We start from the raw sequence: 17628 nt of genomic DNA on the forward strand, positions 1-17628 counted from the left end.
TATACCTCATTAACAGAATGAAGAAAACTATATGATCATCTTAACTGACAAAGAAAAAGCATTTGACAAACTCAACACCCTATCATTATAAAAATAGTCAAACTAGGAATAGAAGGAAACTACCTTAACTTAATGAAGATAATAATGGAAAACTCACAGCTGAATCATACTCAATGATGAAAGACCAAAAGCTTTTCCACCAAAACAAGAACAAGACACGCGTGTTGTATTTGGAAAACTGAAGCTGACGCTTCTATGCTAAGTCATTCAATCATTCAACTCTTCTTTCCCCACTGTCATCCTTTTCATTCATAGAGCTGTGCTCCCTATTACATTATGAGTTATGCTGGAGGCCGTCTTGTTCTTTTTTTTTTCCACCCATCTTTTGCTCCCTTACACCTGAAGTGTTTCAGTTTCCACTTATTTAAATTCTGTTTGTTCTTCTGGCCTTGTTCAAGTTCTTAGAGGATGTTTATAACCCCCACTTCGATTCAAACATTTGAACATTTACAAGCAGTTTTTTTCCCCAGTTTATATTAGTATATAAGTACAAGCTCGCTGAGGGCAGAACTGTTTTAGTGTTCACTGCAGTGCTGCATACATACAAAGTGCTTAACAAATATTACGTATCTCCTGCCTCTTGCAGTCATCGACTTTTAAACATGGAGGCAAACTGCTAAAACATATGTTTGATTTTGAGATATCTGTGCTACTGCCCATTAGGAAGCTAGTTAGATATGCTTACCTATTAGAATTGGGAAAGAGAAATACATTGTTCAAGGATTTAATCTCTGTTCATGGTTATCCACATGAAGGCACAGAAGAAGCTCTGTTGGCTTCTTCTAAAAATGCATCCTTAGGGGTTGAGCTGAGGTCCAAATGGCGTTATGCAAATATTTCAAACTATACCACTTTCTCCACTACTTTAAATCTTTCAAGATTCTCAATTACTCAATTGTGGTGTAAATGGGTTTTGGGAAACTCCAGGAAACTGAAGCTGAGATAAGGCTCAGGAAAACCTTAGCACTATCTTTGCTTTCCCCTCCTAGACAGTAATATGGTCTTGTTGACAAAATATTTCAGCCAAGAACCTAAAGAACCAAGGTTTATAAACATCTCTTTATCTAAAAGGACATATTCAATGTAAATGCAAAGCCCTTGATATAAAATTAAAACTTTCAGCTTGAAGTGAACTTTCTAAACTCATAGTTTATCTTTGTCATGGGCAGTTTTAGGAAATCTGCTAGGACCTTGGGGACAAAAGGAAACTAAAACTAGACATTCTGCTGCTTCTTTGCTATGCAGCCAATTTACCTCCATACTATCAACAATAGTGAAGAATTTGAGATTTGACTGTAGACAGACAGGTAAGTAGGTAGATAAACAGTTAGTTGTGTGTGTGTGTCAATCTCTTATTTTTCTACAAAATAAAGCAATGACCAGTAACTAGGAAAAGCCCCTATTCTTTCACAATATATTCTATTCAATGACATTTATAAAGAAAATTAAAGTCACACAACTGTTTCTGCTGTAAAAATCAAATGATGTAAGACAAATTTAGTTATTTTTACCATGGTTTCAATAATAATAATGTTGATATTATATCAATTTAGTGCAATGCAGGCCTCATCTTTTTATTTACTGCAAAGGAAGGGTGGGGATCTACATAATGTCATGTGAGAACTACGAAGAGTTCCCAGGCCTGATTCTGCCAAAACCAACCAGCCACCACAGGCTAAAACTACTTAGACTCTAAGAATCTTTAATGTTAAAAATAAAAGCATTAGACTACACTAACATTTCTCAAAATATAATCTATATTATAGAATCATCATTTCTTTGTATATAAATAAGCATTAGGGAAGTCATGCACAAAGCTCAGGAACTAATAAGTTAAAGTAACAAATGTCTAATTTTACCAGAGGTCTTCTCAAGTCTTTTAACATGCCAGTGTTCATTATGCATTATTAATAATAAGGGAGTTTATACCGTGAGATTTTTCCCAATTTCTTTGTCCATAAAATCTTCTATTATGGGGTACTTAATAGTTTTCTATAAAATAGCAGTAGGTGGAAAAACAGACTAGTTTTTTCACACAAATTACCTGTCTACAAATTGATATAAATAATTTGGTAATAAGAAATCAAGGGAGAAGGAGAGGAGGGAGATTAGCAGATGCAAACTGGATATTATATATAGGATGGATAAACAATAAGGTCCTACTATACAGCACAAGGAACTATATTCAATATCCTGTGATAAACCATATGGAAAAGAATATGAAAAAGAATATATATAAATAACATACATAACCTTTTCAAATAGCTTTTATAAACAAACAAAAAAAGAAATCAAGGGGGGGCCAAAACCTGGTCATCTCTGCCCAAATACTCAAGGAGGTAGGTAACTAGATAGTAAATTAATGGGGTTTAAAGTGTAATACAGTAAATGTCTTACTCAAAACATTTAAAAAATGCCCTATGCCTTTATAAAATCAGAAATGTTTAACTATGGCTTATTAATTCATACATGTTAAAAATTAAATTATCAAATTAAAATGGTAATTATAGCAGATTAGGTTAGTTTACCTTCCTCTCTAATGAATAAAGCATATTTATTTCAAAAGATATTTTGTAAGCAGATATTTTATATAAAAGTAAGTAATGAAATAGAGGAATACGATAAATCAACAAAGTAATGTTTTTATTATTACTGGCTTAGAGTCGTATTTAAAATAAGTTTTCTAGATTATTGGAAGAAATTGTGAAAAAATTAAAATCATTTGGTGACTTCATTTATTAGTTAAGACAAAAGAGACATTAGAGAAAATAATTTCATGTAAATTATATAAAATAAGGAAGCTAGGTCTCTTTTAAATTTTATTTTACAAAAAACGTAAACAAATGTAACCATAATTTTAGGTTACTTCAAAAGTTTACACTTTTATTAACATTAAAAAGGGTCAAAATTAATAGGCACTCATGAAGTAGCCCAAGCTTAAACAAAGGGTATGTTGAGCAATAATCAATAAATCTAAGAATTATTTTAAAGAAATAGGTTGATCTTAGAAAATAATGAACTGTAAATTTAGAATTAAACCTGAGAAATAGTCTGACATAATCCAAGGTATAAGCAGTTTGAAACAATGTTAAGTGGCTTCTGCTATTTCCTCTCTTTTTTTTTATTACAGCCATTCTAGTAGGTATGATAAAATCCAACATTTTAATAAACAAGTATAATATTCTGTGTAGTTATATTAAATTTGCTATGGTGAACTAAAATTAAAATCATAAGGACAATTCTACAGAGGAGTCCAATACATATTCACACTAAAACAGTATATTACTATAATGACAATCACAAGTAAAAATTACAATACACATTGTGATATATAAATCTAGGTTCTGAAAATTCTAAAATAGTCTGGGGATCACAGATAATCATTCATTTCCCAAGGGGCATTCAAACCTCTATCAGAGTTAACAAGTATTATTGATAATGGAAATAAAAGCAATACCAGTAACAACAAAAACAGCTAACACTTCAATAGTGCCTGCTATGTCCATATATTAAGCTATTTAATCATTACATATACCCTGTAAGTAGGCACTATTAGGATCAACTTTTTCAAAAGCAGAAACTGAGATACAGAGAAATTAGTTGCTTAAGGTCAAACACCTAGTAAATGATGGAATCAGTGAAAACAATAAGATAGCTTCTAAGAGGCTTCACAGTTACACAGCAGCATAGTCCCTACAAGGTGATGCACACAGCAAGTGATAAATCACTTGAATAGAGAGGGATGTCTGGGTAGCTGACTCCTTTGTGGCGTAAAGGTAGAAGAATGACACACTTAAAATGGCCTTAAGATTTTCCACAATGAGTCTGCAAGTTAGAGCCCTAGGGGGCAAAATGAGAAAAAGGGTCAAACAAAGATAGCAAATAGTAAAATAAAGGAGACCAAGCTTGCTTTCAGTATCTATATTGTTTAATAAAACAGACTAAGCGTGCTTTCAATATCTATATTGCTTACTCCTCTTCTCTATGAATTACTTACCTACTACTTGGTGAATAACAAGATGCATCAAGAAATGCAAACTATTCAAAGATGCTTAAGTTACACTTACCTTCTTTACATCTAATGAAAAAGAATTATATTCCCATCATCTTCAAAGTTCCTTATTACATTATATAATTCAGTATATATACTACTATCTTTTGGATAAATTATGCATAGTATTTAACATAATATCATTGATGATGATGACTGTCTTAGTCTGCTTGTGCTGCCTTAACAAAATACCATAAACAACAAAAACTTATTTTCTCACAGTTCCAGAGGCTGGAAGATTGAATAGAGCAAGGTCTGCTTATGAGGAGGACTCTCTCCTTGGTTGTAGACAAGCTGCCTTCTCACTGTGTGCTCACATGACCTCTTCTTTGTGGGAGCACAGACGGTCTCTTCTTATTAGGGCACTAATCCAATCATGAGGGTCCCAGCCTCATGACTTCACCTAACTCTAATTATCTCCCAAAGACCCCATCTCCAAATACCTTCACATTGGGAGTTAGGACATATGAATTTGGGGGGACACAAACACCAAGTCTATAACATTAGTAATGATAGCAGCAGCTAAAATTTGAGGGCTTACAATGTGTTGGGTAAGGTTTTACAAAAGAGAAAACTAAGGCATAGAGAAGTTAAGCAATTTACGGCTTTTGGACAATTATTCAAATGACACACAACTGAAAATGGCTAAAAAGGACAAACACCATCAGTTCAGCTCTTTTTTAGCATAAGGAGGCATTTTAGAGACCACAGTCGTTTCTAGACAATATAAAAGATGAGGAAGAGAGAGAAGGAGCTTTACCAAACAAGGAGGAAAAAGCTTTCCAGGAGCACAAACTCTGGGGATGCTTTTAAACCACAGGAATGAATTAATGAAGAGAGCTCTTCTATGGGTTAAAAGGGATTCCTGGGAATAGTTTACAAAACTGAAGGCATTAGGATGTAACTCAAGAGTTTAAAGGAGAGGGAGAGCAACTAAATATATAACAAAGAAAAACCTAAGTTAAATGCAAAGTCCTGAATACTACAATGCTTGTTAATAAATCCCCAACATAATTTGTTTAGAGAAGACTCAGATTCTGGTTTTGGTCTTTTGAGACATGATTAGAAACTGAATTAACTATTAATGTTTTTATAGAAAAAAGGTCAAATGCAGAAGCTCCCATAATATATCATTACAATTCTAGGAGTACTTTTAAAAGTAGGCTGAAAATCTTACAACACGAGTATCAATCGTCTACTAAGTATGTTAGTTTTTTATTTTTTTTTTCCTTAGTAATTGATTATTAGCCTCTTAAGCTCAGTCCTAGAGCTCCACAGTTTTGAAAATTTATGCTGGCAGTCTTCATCACCCAACTGGCAAGCCATTCTCAACACTTTTCTGCCGCTATTACTGCTACCAACTCCAAATCCAGTGACCCCTTTCATAGCTTTCTCTTGCAGCTACAAGATGCTTTGTTCCTTCCTTCTTGTAAAAGAACTTAATAAAAAACTGGGTCTTTCCTCCCCCTATCTATAACAGAGACAATACTATGTTCTTGTCTATAACCATGTGGTCTTTCTTTAACTGGGCTCCAGAAGACAGTGTAATAGGCAGTTAACCTTTCAGGTAGCTGAGGCAGCTCAAAATCATCACTGATACTCTTCTTTTCAGATTTGGTTTTCCAGTTAAGTAACTTCTCAAAGAGTTGGCCAGAGGTAAAATATATTTCTCTGATACTTTGAATTAAAAAATCAAGTACTTTTATTCCTTATTTTCACAGTACTGAAAACTACTTCTGCTTTTACTTTTTTTTTTTTGTACTGTTAATTTCCTCCATTTACCTTCTGAAATAGATTTTTAAGAAAGTTACCAGAGAAATGAAGACTTGCTATAACAATGTAAAGCAGTGGTGAATGTCCTTTCTTTATACTATTTATAAAGAACTCAGCACTAGGGCATTGGTAACTGGGTCGTAAAATTAAAATACACTTCTGTTTCTCGATCTAACTGTTCATGTGTATTTTAATAAAATATTTAATTAATTGGGATCGAGAAACATGCTACTTATTTTATCAATGAAGAAAACTAAGTAATAGAGGAAAGTGTACCTTGAAAGGCAGAAACAAATATATCTGAGCAAAAATGTACTGTGTTCTAAATATATTATTTTTATGTAGGACAATAGCACTGCTATCCATCTGAAATACGACAGAACTAAAAAACGAGCTAAAAGGCTCCTAACAAGCCAAGGAAGATGTTACAAATTCCATTCCCTACAGGCAAATGCACTTTACGCAAAGGTAAACTCTCTCATCTTGTGTCAGACCTTACTAACACTAGTATAAAGATAATAATAATAATAAACTACATTATCTAGTTTCCAAGTCTAAAGCAGATTATAAAAGCAAAAAGGGAGAGAGCCTCTGAAGACATGCTTCCATAGCATTCTAAAAACTATAAAAAAGTTTCATGAAGACTTTAGAAAATCTTGCACCCTGGGACTCAAAATTGGTCAGAAAATAGTATCACTGTATTATAATTTATATTAAATGGGCATTTGTTTAATTGAAAAATATATGCAAAACATTTTTTTAAAAACCCTCTATCATTTACTTTCATAGCACCATATACTTTGTACCATTTGACACAGATAAAATATGTCTGTGTATATTTAATGTTTGTCCCCTCTACTACTAGCTTGTAATAAATACGTTTAATGAGTGATGCAGAAAAAGTCTAAATTTATATCCAGAATCATCTAAGATGATGCAGAAATGTATTTTAGAAAACTCTCATGCAAATGGCTAATGTATTTAACACATATCCTATAACATTTATACACCAGCTTTATTCATAATTGCCAAAATTTGGAAGTAACCAAAATGTCTTTCAATAGGTGAACAGATAAACAAGTTGTGGTACATCCATACAATAAAACATTACTCAATGATTTTTTAAAAAAAGTTAGACCATCAGAATGAAACAACTGTTTTTAGTCACTGTCAAAATTCACTACTAGTGTATTACTTAAAGTTAATCAGTCCTTCTTTAATACTTCTACACTTCCAGTTAACTAACACAGTATTCAATATCAGAATTTGTATTTGGACAATTATACAAGGCTTTTCCTACCAACCTAAGGTCTCAAGACAGTGCCAGTGTAGAGTGTTATGAAGAGCACTGGGGAAAGAAATTTCAGCCACCTAGCTTTTGAGACATCAACAGCACTTAAGCAGTTAAGTCATCTGAAATTATAACTAAAACTAACAGAATTTTTAAATAATGGTACCAGAATATTCACTATCAGAATAAGTACACTCATACTAAAACTGTGCACTCATTTTGAGGTAGATATTTATTTTTTCTATTGCAGAAAGAAAACCGTAAGATTCCAAGTCTTTTTATTTTTATTTTTTGAATTGAAAACTAGGGCTTACTATCCTTGTCAAACATTTTAGATACAAGAATTACTCTAGGCATAGGAGAATGACCTCATTATGTTTCATCCCTATCATATACTTGGCTGATACCTGTATTAAAGGATAGCAGGTGTCATTACAAAGGGTCATTGCACAATTATTATTAGGTGTCTCACCCATATATGCTGTATTCCAAGACACAATTATCACTACAGATCCTTGACACTTACTTTGTGGAGATCATCTGGACTTCCTTGGCCTCAGATCCTTTGATCTTAAATTGAGTCTGAAACCGTTTAAATTTCCTGGGCTGCCAAATTCTCTTTCATGTGTTTTCGAGAATAGAGAGCCCTGTGTGGTGTTTTCTGTAAACGTAAAGAGGATAACCTACCAAGCAATGATCAAAATATGGAATATACCTTTGCTTATTTCCAGGGACCTAGTTTTAGGCCATCTACCTCATAGGGCTAGAAAATCTACTAGTGGATCTATGTAAAAACTGTAAAGCCAATTTGTTGTACTTTGGGAGCCCCCCCCCCCAATTAATTTTTTAGCAATAAATTTATAATTGTACTTTTCTTTCTGCCTCAAGGATACTGTGGCTAGCAATAGGTTTTATTATGAACTTGCTGAGTCATGTCTAAAAAGCACATAGTTACCATTAAGACTTTACCTTACTTCAACTATAAAGGATAGTTCCATCTGGCAGATAAAAGTATGAATTTTTAAATTTATGAGAAAATAAACATGAGGAATATCCCTCCTCTCAAAAAAACAAACAACTTGCACCTTTGAGACTGTATGTGCATTCTGACCAAATATACCTTTATCCCTAACAGAAGTCAACCATAAATAAATAATGGACTCTTTCTATCATGGTGGGCCAGCAATCCAGTTTGACAGAGTCTGATCTCTGACTGAAGCTGAGACTAAGCACCAGAGCCCAGAAACCTGAGAGAAGCACCTTGGTTTCTGGAGTCTTGGGTGGGAAGAGAATATATAACGCCATACACTCCTCATTCGCATCAAAGCAGTTAGCAGTATTTTAAGATAATAAAAAGTAGCAGAAATTGATCAAAATAAGTTTAGGACGTGTATGACAAAATTACAAAACACACATTTTAAAAAAATGAAGGTCTAAATAAAAGGACAGATACACTGTGTTTGTTACTTTAAAGACTCAATATTCTTAAAGTAAAATTTCCCCCCAATTGATCTATAAACTCAATGCAATTCCAATAAAAATTGCAGCAGGATTTTTGCAGACTCTTAAATTTATATGAGAGGCAAAAAGATATAGAATAGACCAAACAACTTCAAGAAAGAAGAAAAAAGTTGGATGACTCACACTAATTGGTTTCAAGATGCATTACAAAGCTACATTAATCAAGACAGTGTGGTAGTGACAAAAGACACACAAATCAATGTAAGAGAATAAAGTCCAGAAACAGATCCATATAGAACTGACAACTGATTTTTGACAAATGTACAAATGCAATTCAAAGGAGATAACCTTTTCAACAAATGATGCTGGGATAACTGGACACCCCTATGCAAACAAAACAAACCCCCCCGAAACCCTTCAATCCATACTTAACACCATATACAAAACTTAGGCCAAAACAGGTTATAAAGTTAAACGTAAAACCTAAAACTTTTTGGAAGAAAGTCTTTGTGGCACATAATTCTTAGAAATGACTTCAAAAGCACAAAACATAAAAGAAAAAATGTAATTACTTAGATGTCATCGAAATTTAAAGTTTTTGCTCTGGGAAAGACAATGTTAAGAAAATGAAAAGCCACAGACAGGACCAAAAAAAAAAAATTATAAATTGTTTATCTGACAAAAGACTTGTATCCAGGATATATAAAGAACTGCCAAAATTCAAGAGAAAGAAAACAAAGCAATCGAAAAACATAGGAAAAGATTTGAACAGATACTTCACCGAAGAAGATATACAGGTGGCAAATAAGCTAATGAAAAGATACTCAAAATCATTAGTCATTGGAGAAATGCAAATAAAAAGCACAATGAGATATTACTGCATACCTAACAGTATGGCTAAAATTTCAGCCTTGTGAAATAAAACTTGTACTTACACAACAGCCTGTATATGAATGTTTAGAGCAGTTTTACTTTTAATAGACAAAAGTTACAAACAACACAAACAGGGAATGGATGAACAAACTATGGTATATCCATATAATGAAATATTTCTCAGCAATAAAGAGGAAGAAACTACTGATACAGGCAACAATATGGATAAATCTCAAATGCATCAGGATAACTGAAAGAAGCCTGCCTCAAAAGGTTATCTATTATATGGTTCTATTCACATGACATTCGGGAAAAGACAAAACAAGAACTGAGAATTGATTATTAATTGTCCAGGGTTAAAGGGGGTGGAGGATTTGAAGGTTTGACTACAAAGGAGTGGTAACAAAAGGAAATTCTGTGGGAGAGTGATTCAACTGTTACACGTGTTGATTGTGGTAAAGGTTACCCTACAATGCCATTGTCCTAACTCAAAGAACTGTTCACCAAAAAAAGTTAATTTTACTCTAATTAAAAAAAAAAATTGTAAGTAGAAAATTTAACTGAAAAGGTAAAGAAGGAGGAATGAGCGTGATGGAAAACTATGCCACTGCCTTCTGCCAAAGGAATGATGTAATAGTATTATACTTATTGGTACTCTACTATAAAGCTTCATATGCCTTTTGGGGTAAACAATAAAATAATGGGATGGCAATCATATATTCTGACGGGCCAGAAATTTCTGCAATTATACATTATCATGGTATGGGTTGATCCCAGGATCCTTTTTCCTTGAGAAAGAGAAAGAAAGAATGTAAGTCCTCTGACATAGCCAACTCCACCCTTCCCATTTTTTGCTTTGAAAAGGCAAATGTGGAAGTAGAAGTGAGGGTGAGGAAAGAGCTATGGAAACACTAACAACCTGAAATTAAACACACACACACTCCCCAAATGCCATATAACTGGTAACGTAGCAACTTTAGCTGAAAGAGAAGAACATGCCCTAAAATGAAAAGGACATAAATGTCAGGTCCCAGCAAGTTTAAGATATGGAACTTATTTATAAACTTGCAAATGTTTTGTTTCCAGGAGCTCTTAGAAGGGGATACCCCAATTTTTTAAAGAGAAACTAATGATACCTTTTCATCATAGGCACAAGGGGTCACTGGAGCACAGAGTTATTAGGTATGCCTGTGCTACACCTAAGAACTTTCCCTTTGTTCAGCCAAAACAAGGAAACCAACAGTTGGTACACTTAACTGTATTTCTGTTTTTCTCAGTTGAAGAAAGATTTTACAAGACTGGATTTAAATGTATGCATTTTTTCAACAATCAAACTCATGGAATGAATTTTTCCTTCTATCAAACCGTATCAACAAAAACTGTTTTGCTCTCTTAATTCTGATTAGGTCAACTATAATGCTCGAATTTAATAAATATCCGCAGAGCCCTTCAAATGAAAATCACCACTATTTAACTGATCTCATCTTTTAATCTATGGTTCTCCACCACAAGAGAGTGAAAGACACAAACACTTAAATTCATAAATAATTCAACTATTTAGTATGCTAGATTACTGACAGGTTTTGGATACAAGAAAAGATATCTTGAAAAATCTAATTGTTCTTTTTTAGTTTTAACTTTTTTGTTTAACCCCACATTTGTTTATTTATTTACTTTTGGCTGTGTTGGGTCTTCGTTTCTGTGCGAGGGCTTTCTCTAGTTGTGGCAGGCGGGGGCCACTCTTCATCGCGGTGCGCGGGCCTCTCACTATAACGGCCTCTCTTGTTGCGGAGCACAGGCTCCAGACACGCAGGCTCAGTAGTTGTGGCTCACGGGCCTAGTTGCTCCACGGCATGTGGGATATTCCCAGACCAGGGCTCGAACCCGTGTCCCCTGCATTAGCAGGCAGATTCTCAACCACTGCGCCACCAGGGAAGCCCTTAACTTTTCATTATATAGAGAAATAACAATGGATGCCCATGTGTCCATCATCTAGTTTCAACAATTTCACCTCATGGCCAATCTTCTTTATATTAAAAAAATTGTTCATTCTGCAAAATTATTCATTATCAGTCATCACTCAAGTTTCCCAGGATAGTCTTTTTCTTCCCTTTTCAGTTTGTTCAAACTAAGACCCAAACAAGTTCCACGAATTGCAACTGGTTGACATGATTCTTACATCTTTTTATCTATATAGGTTCTACCATCTCTTTTCCTCCTGCAATTTTCTTGTTAAAGAAGTCAAGTCATTCGTTCCAGTCTTCAGTTACCTGTATTTTGCTGATTATACACTTCTATGGCATTTTTAAACATGTTCCTCTGTCCCTGTATTTTCTGTAATTGTTGAATCTAGAGTCTTAAATTCCGAACTGATAGAGAAGACAATCTCACACACTGTACCGTGTTCTTCATTGAGGCATATATGTATTACCATATATCTTTCTGTGGTGATAGCAGCCAATGACAAATATTGCCTAAATCCACTACTTAACTGACAGTTGCATAATAGTGATACACAAATTTTATCATTCCTTCATTTACTATCTGGAATATGTCTAATAAGTGAAAATTCCCCTCATCAAATCTTCAGTATCCAAGAGGTAGTTTGTTTAGGAAAGGAAAAGTAAATGCTTGATTTTTATGAGTTTTTCAAATACAGTTGCCCCTCACAATATCTGCAGGGGACTGGTTCCAGGACCACCACCCCCGCCCTCAGCTCGCACTCATGGACACCAAAATCCACGATGTTTAAGTCCTTTATTTAAAATGGCGCAGTATTTGTGTATAACCTATGCCCCCTCCCATGTACGTTAAATCATCTTTAGATTATGTATAATATCTAATACATTGTAAATGCCATGTAAATAACTGTACATACAATGTAAACGCTATGCAAATAGTTATCAGTGCTGGGCAATTTCAAGTTTCACTTTCTAAAATCCACCCCCTTCCCCCCCAAGTATTTTCAATTCATGGTTGGTTGACTCCACAGATACAGAACTCACAGATATGGAAGGCCATGGAAAACAGGCTGTAATGAGTTAGTATCCTAACGTCCCAGAATGGTAAATAATGAGAGGTTTTTAGGGGAGAGATCATTATTAAAAACTCTTGGATTTAAACAAATGTAGTAATGCTTCAAATCACTGCAGTTTTTATTCCTATTGCTTTCAAATTTCCCACCTTTGGCCAGTGAGAGCCTCTTCAATTAGTTTCTGAGTCTTCTAGACATGACCTTAGTAGTCTTTGATAGCTTCCTTGCTTCCAGAATAACAAAATACCCCAGGGTCATCTTGTCCAACTCCTGCCTCAGACCTGAAATCAACCATATATCCATATATACTTGTCAATAAGAAATAGCTTTCAGAGACAACAATCTGGGTTCTAGGAGTGCTCACCACTCCTGAGCTGGTCAGATATACTGGTCAGAGTTAGTATGTCTTGATACTTCCAAATAAAATTCTACATTTTTTTTAAACAACATCAATCTTATATCCCTATCTCATTTCTCCCATATTGAAGATCCTGTTAAACAATGACACCAACACAAATCCATTTACTTTGCTGCACAATACATATACAACAATCTAGGAATAAGAATACCAACACTGTGATTAATGAAAACATTGTTCTTATGTTGCTCTTTTGTCCTTAGGGTATAACCTACTAGACATGTATAATCAAGTTACTGTGTTATAAAGTCACTTAAAATAGTTCCTTCCTATGGTGATACCACTTACGCTTCTTTGCTTCATTTTGCTTTCACTTTTAGGATCTTTTTTTTTTTTTTTTTCCCGGTACGCGGGCCTCTCACTGTTGTGGCCTCTCCCGTTGCGGAGCACAGGCTTCGGATGCACAGGCTCTGCCGCCATGGCTCACGGGCCCAGCCGCTCCGCGGCATGTGGAATCTTCCCAGACCGGGGCACGAACCCGTGTCCCCTGCATTGGCAGGCTGACTCTCAACCACTGCGCCACCAGGGAAGCCCTAGGATCTTATTTTTTAAAGATTCAAACTTGTTTTAAAATTACATAAAACATTTACATGGTTTCAAAGTCATACCTAAAAAACAAATATATTCACAGAACTCTAGCTATTCCTTCCATCCTTGTTCCCTATGATGGATTAGTTTTTGGTTAATCCCTAGGTTAAAAAAAATCAAACAGAAATGCACATATACAATATATATATATTTAGTTAAATAACATACTTTATGAATTTTTCTATACTTTATTATTTTTATTTCATAATACGTATACTGGCCATCATGTCACAGAAGATATTGCTTATTTGCTTGTATACCTATAAAATATTTCATTGGGTAGATGAACGTTTTACTCAGTCACAACTCTATTGATGGGTTATTTCAGTCTTTTGTTATTATAAATGGGGCTGCTATGACTACAGCCTTGTGCACATGTCATTTTGTATTTATGCCATTCTATGTTTGGGATATATTCCTAGAAATAAGATTTACTGGATCAAAGAGTAAATGAAGGGCTTCCCTGGTGGCGCAGTGGTTGAGAATCTGCCTGCTAATGCAGGGGACATGGGTTCGAGCCCTGGTCTGGGAGGATCCCACACGCTGCAGAGCAACTGGGCCCGTGAGCCACAACTACTGAGCCTGCGTGTCTGGAGCCCGTGCTCCGCAACAAGAGAGGCTGCGATAGTGAGAGGCCCACGCACCGCCATGAAGAGTGGCCCCCGCTTGCCACAACTAGAGAAAGCCCTCGCACAGAAATGAAGACCCAACAGAGCAAAAATAAATAAATAAACTCCTACCCCCAACATCTTCTAAAAAAAAGAGTAAATGAATATGAATTTAGCTAGAAATTGCTAAATTCCCTACTATAGGAGGTTGCACCATTTTGTATTCCAATAAACAATGTCTGAGAGTGCGTACTCCTCCACAAGTTCACCAAATGGATATGTTGTCAATACAGGAAGAGAAGGGAATGAAGGACAATCTGATAAGGTAGAAATTCTCAGTGTATTCACTTTTTTACCTTTTATTTTCTATTTTAATGCTCTACTCTTATCTTTATTTCCTGTCTTGTTCTTAGTTTGGGTTTCATTTGCTCTTCTTTTTCTCTCTTAAGGTGGAACCTTAGGTCACTGATTTTACTTTCCTTCTTTTCTTTATGTAAGTATTTAAACTTATAAATTTCTCTCTAAACCAACATTCATTCTCAGGCACTAACATTCTGATGTGCTATATTTTCATTATCATTCGGTTCAAAATGACTTCTAATTTCCCTTATGATTTCTTCTTTGACCTACCAATTTTCCAGAAGCGTACTGTTTAATATTAAACATTTAAGATGTTTTCCCCAGACATCATACTGTTATTGATTTCTAATTTAATTCCACTACGTTCCAAGAATATACTCTTGTATTATATCCATGCTTTTAAATTTATTTAGGTGTTCCATATGTATTAATTAAATCAAGGTGATTGATAGCTTTTCGGATCTTTAATGTCTTTGCTAGCTTTTTATGTAGTTGTTCTACCAACTGCTGAAGGAAGGGTATTAAAACCTCCAACTATGTGAAATTTTCTATACAAAATCTGTCATTCTGTAAAATTCTGCTTATGTATTTTGAAGCCATGCTATTAGGTACACATATATTTGTCACTGTTATGTCAGAACTGTCCCACTTTTTTTCTGTTAATACTCTTTCTTGAAGAGTACCTTAGCCACATCAACTCTCATATGGCTACTCTACACATTTTATCTTTTTCTGTTCATTACTTTCAACCTATCTGTGTCTTTGTATCTAAAGTGAATTTCTGGTGGACCGTATATGCTTGGGTCTTACTTCTCTTTTATCCATTCTGACATTCTCTGTCTTTTAATTGGACTGTTTTAAGTCATTAGCATTTATTTTACTTATTAATATGGTTGAGTCTATCAATTTACTACTAGTTTTCTGTTTATCACCTCCACCCTATTCACTTGAACAGAAAACCTCTGGGGTAATCTTATTTGAATCCCCGGGATCAAATGTCAAGTCACTTGGAACAGGGAGATGGAGCAGAGGCTGGCATCTCTGTGCAGGGAGCCTGCAGTGAGCTTCAGGGGATGCTGTGCTCCCAGGATTGGTGTGTTGGAGATGACAAGTGTCTTGGCTTGGCCTCCTGAGCCCTGTTGGAGTCTCCTGTAGGTCCTCGTGCAGACCAGTGGTCCGTAGACTAATTGGGCTGGACCTGAGGCCAGCTCTCATGTGCTCTTGGCGGGGTTACTGTGATGGCCACTCAAGGGAGACCCCAGGGAGCCACTGTTACTGACTAGGAAATTGTTTTTTGGGTTTTTTTTTAAACGATTTTGGAATACTGTTTTTTTTTTTTTAGACCATTCTCATAGTACTTTTTTAAAACTTAAGTCAGCATTGTCTTCCAGTGTTAAAGGTCCCCCTCACCTCTGCATTGAACTTAAGGTGTCAATCAATACAAAGGAATGGAACACCCATCCTGAGCCAATTCCATTATGTGTAAATTTGTACTATTTTAATTTTTTATGCAATCTGATGAGTAGATGAGCTCAGATTTAAAATTCTTTTTTTTTTTGCAGTACGCGGGCCTCTCACTGTTGTGGCCTCTCCCGTTGCGGAGCACACGCTCCGGACGCGCAGGATGAGCGGCCATGGCTCACGGGCCCAGCCGCTCCACAGCATGTGGGATCTTCCCGGACCGGGGCACGAACCCGTGTCCCCTGCATCGGCAGGCGGACTCTCAACCACTGCGCCACCAGGGAAGCCCTCAGATTTAAAATTCTTAAAAGCACATTTATTGTAACAAGAATTGTTAAGTATTAATACTGCAGTTTTCAATAAAGATTGACTTGTGTTAAAAATAATAATTATTATTATTTTTGTTCTATTCCTCTTTGTCTGCCTTCTTTTGCATTGCTTGAATATTTTTTAGAATTGTATTTTAACTAATGAAACTAATGAAATGAAACTAATGAAAATTTAAACTTTCTAGTAGCCACATAAAAAAAGGAAAAACAAGACAGGTGAAATTTTAAAATATATTTTAAGCTAAAATATCTAAAGGTTATAATTTCAACAAGTAAGCAACATTTTAAGTTGAGATTTTTACATTCTTTTACTCATACTAAGTCTTTAAAATCTAGTTTGTATATTATATTTATAGCACATTTCAACTGGGACTAGCCACATCAAGGGCTCAACAGCCACATGTAGTTGGTGGCTACCATATTAGACAGACCAGCTCTACCTCTTTCTGTAGTACAATGTATCGTTTTCTTCATTTTCAGAGTGAGAGGGTAACAGTCTTTGTATCCAGAATTATTTGGTTGCACACTAAAACACTAAATTATGACTCAAACATTTAAAAATGATTTATATGTGTTCACTTCACTTAGCATTTTAATGAGACTTATTTATAAATAAATCTAAAGATTTTAATTAATTCCAATTGATGCAGTTTTCTTTTTAAGTCTTTTTCTTAAAAACTACAAAATCCTTAAGAATTTAAAAATGTCTGTTAGCTGAATTTTAAAACTGAAGAGAAACATGAATTTTACTAATATATTTTCAAAATGATAGTAAGCTATCATGTGAGGAGTTATAAATGAAAGGGTATGTATGTAATATACAATCAAAAAATAAATTAATAAATGTAATGGTTTCTGTAATTACAGATTTCACATGTGACACGATCAACCAAGACTATTCTGTTAAAAAATAAGTAATTCCTGTATTATGCGAGAATATGGCAGGCTATCCTATAAACTTTTCCCACAATTACTTATTTTCTCTATAGGGAAAGGTTCCCAAACATGTGCTCCATAGAAAAAAAAATATGTTCCCCAAAAGATACATCAAACTGAACTGCATTCAAAATGAAAGAGAAATTATATATTTTCTTAGACTATAAGATACGAGGATATCTGTACATATTCTAGATTGTATGTGTTTCACAATAAATCCAGAGGTATGACTGAGTACACAAATGTTTGTTACCTAATGGCATTTATGGTTGTCAGAGGAGCTAAAGCTTTCTAGGAGCCAAGCAAAAGATAATGAGTTAAATAAGCCAGTATTCACTATGTGATATAAAAACATGTCCATAATTGCATTATTATCACTGATACA

General features: G+C 34.8%; 1 protein-coding gene across 5 annotated transcripts in view; it reads right to left on the reverse strand.

Moving 5' to 3' along the window:
* Positions 1-17628, reverse strand: part of JMJD1C (jumonji domain containing 1C) — a 308347-nt gene that overhangs the window by 177941 nt on the left and 112778 nt on the right. The window lies entirely within an intron of this gene.

This window comes from Aethalodelphis obliquidens, unplaced genomic scaffold (assembly GCF_003676395.1).
Source record: "Aethalodelphis obliquidens isolate GAN/ISIS:26980383/991018 unplaced genomic scaffold, ASM367639v1 scaffold73, whole genome shotgun sequence".
Classification (NCBI taxonomy): domain Eukaryota; kingdom Metazoa; phylum Chordata; class Mammalia; order Artiodactyla; family Delphinidae; genus Aethalodelphis; species Aethalodelphis obliquidens.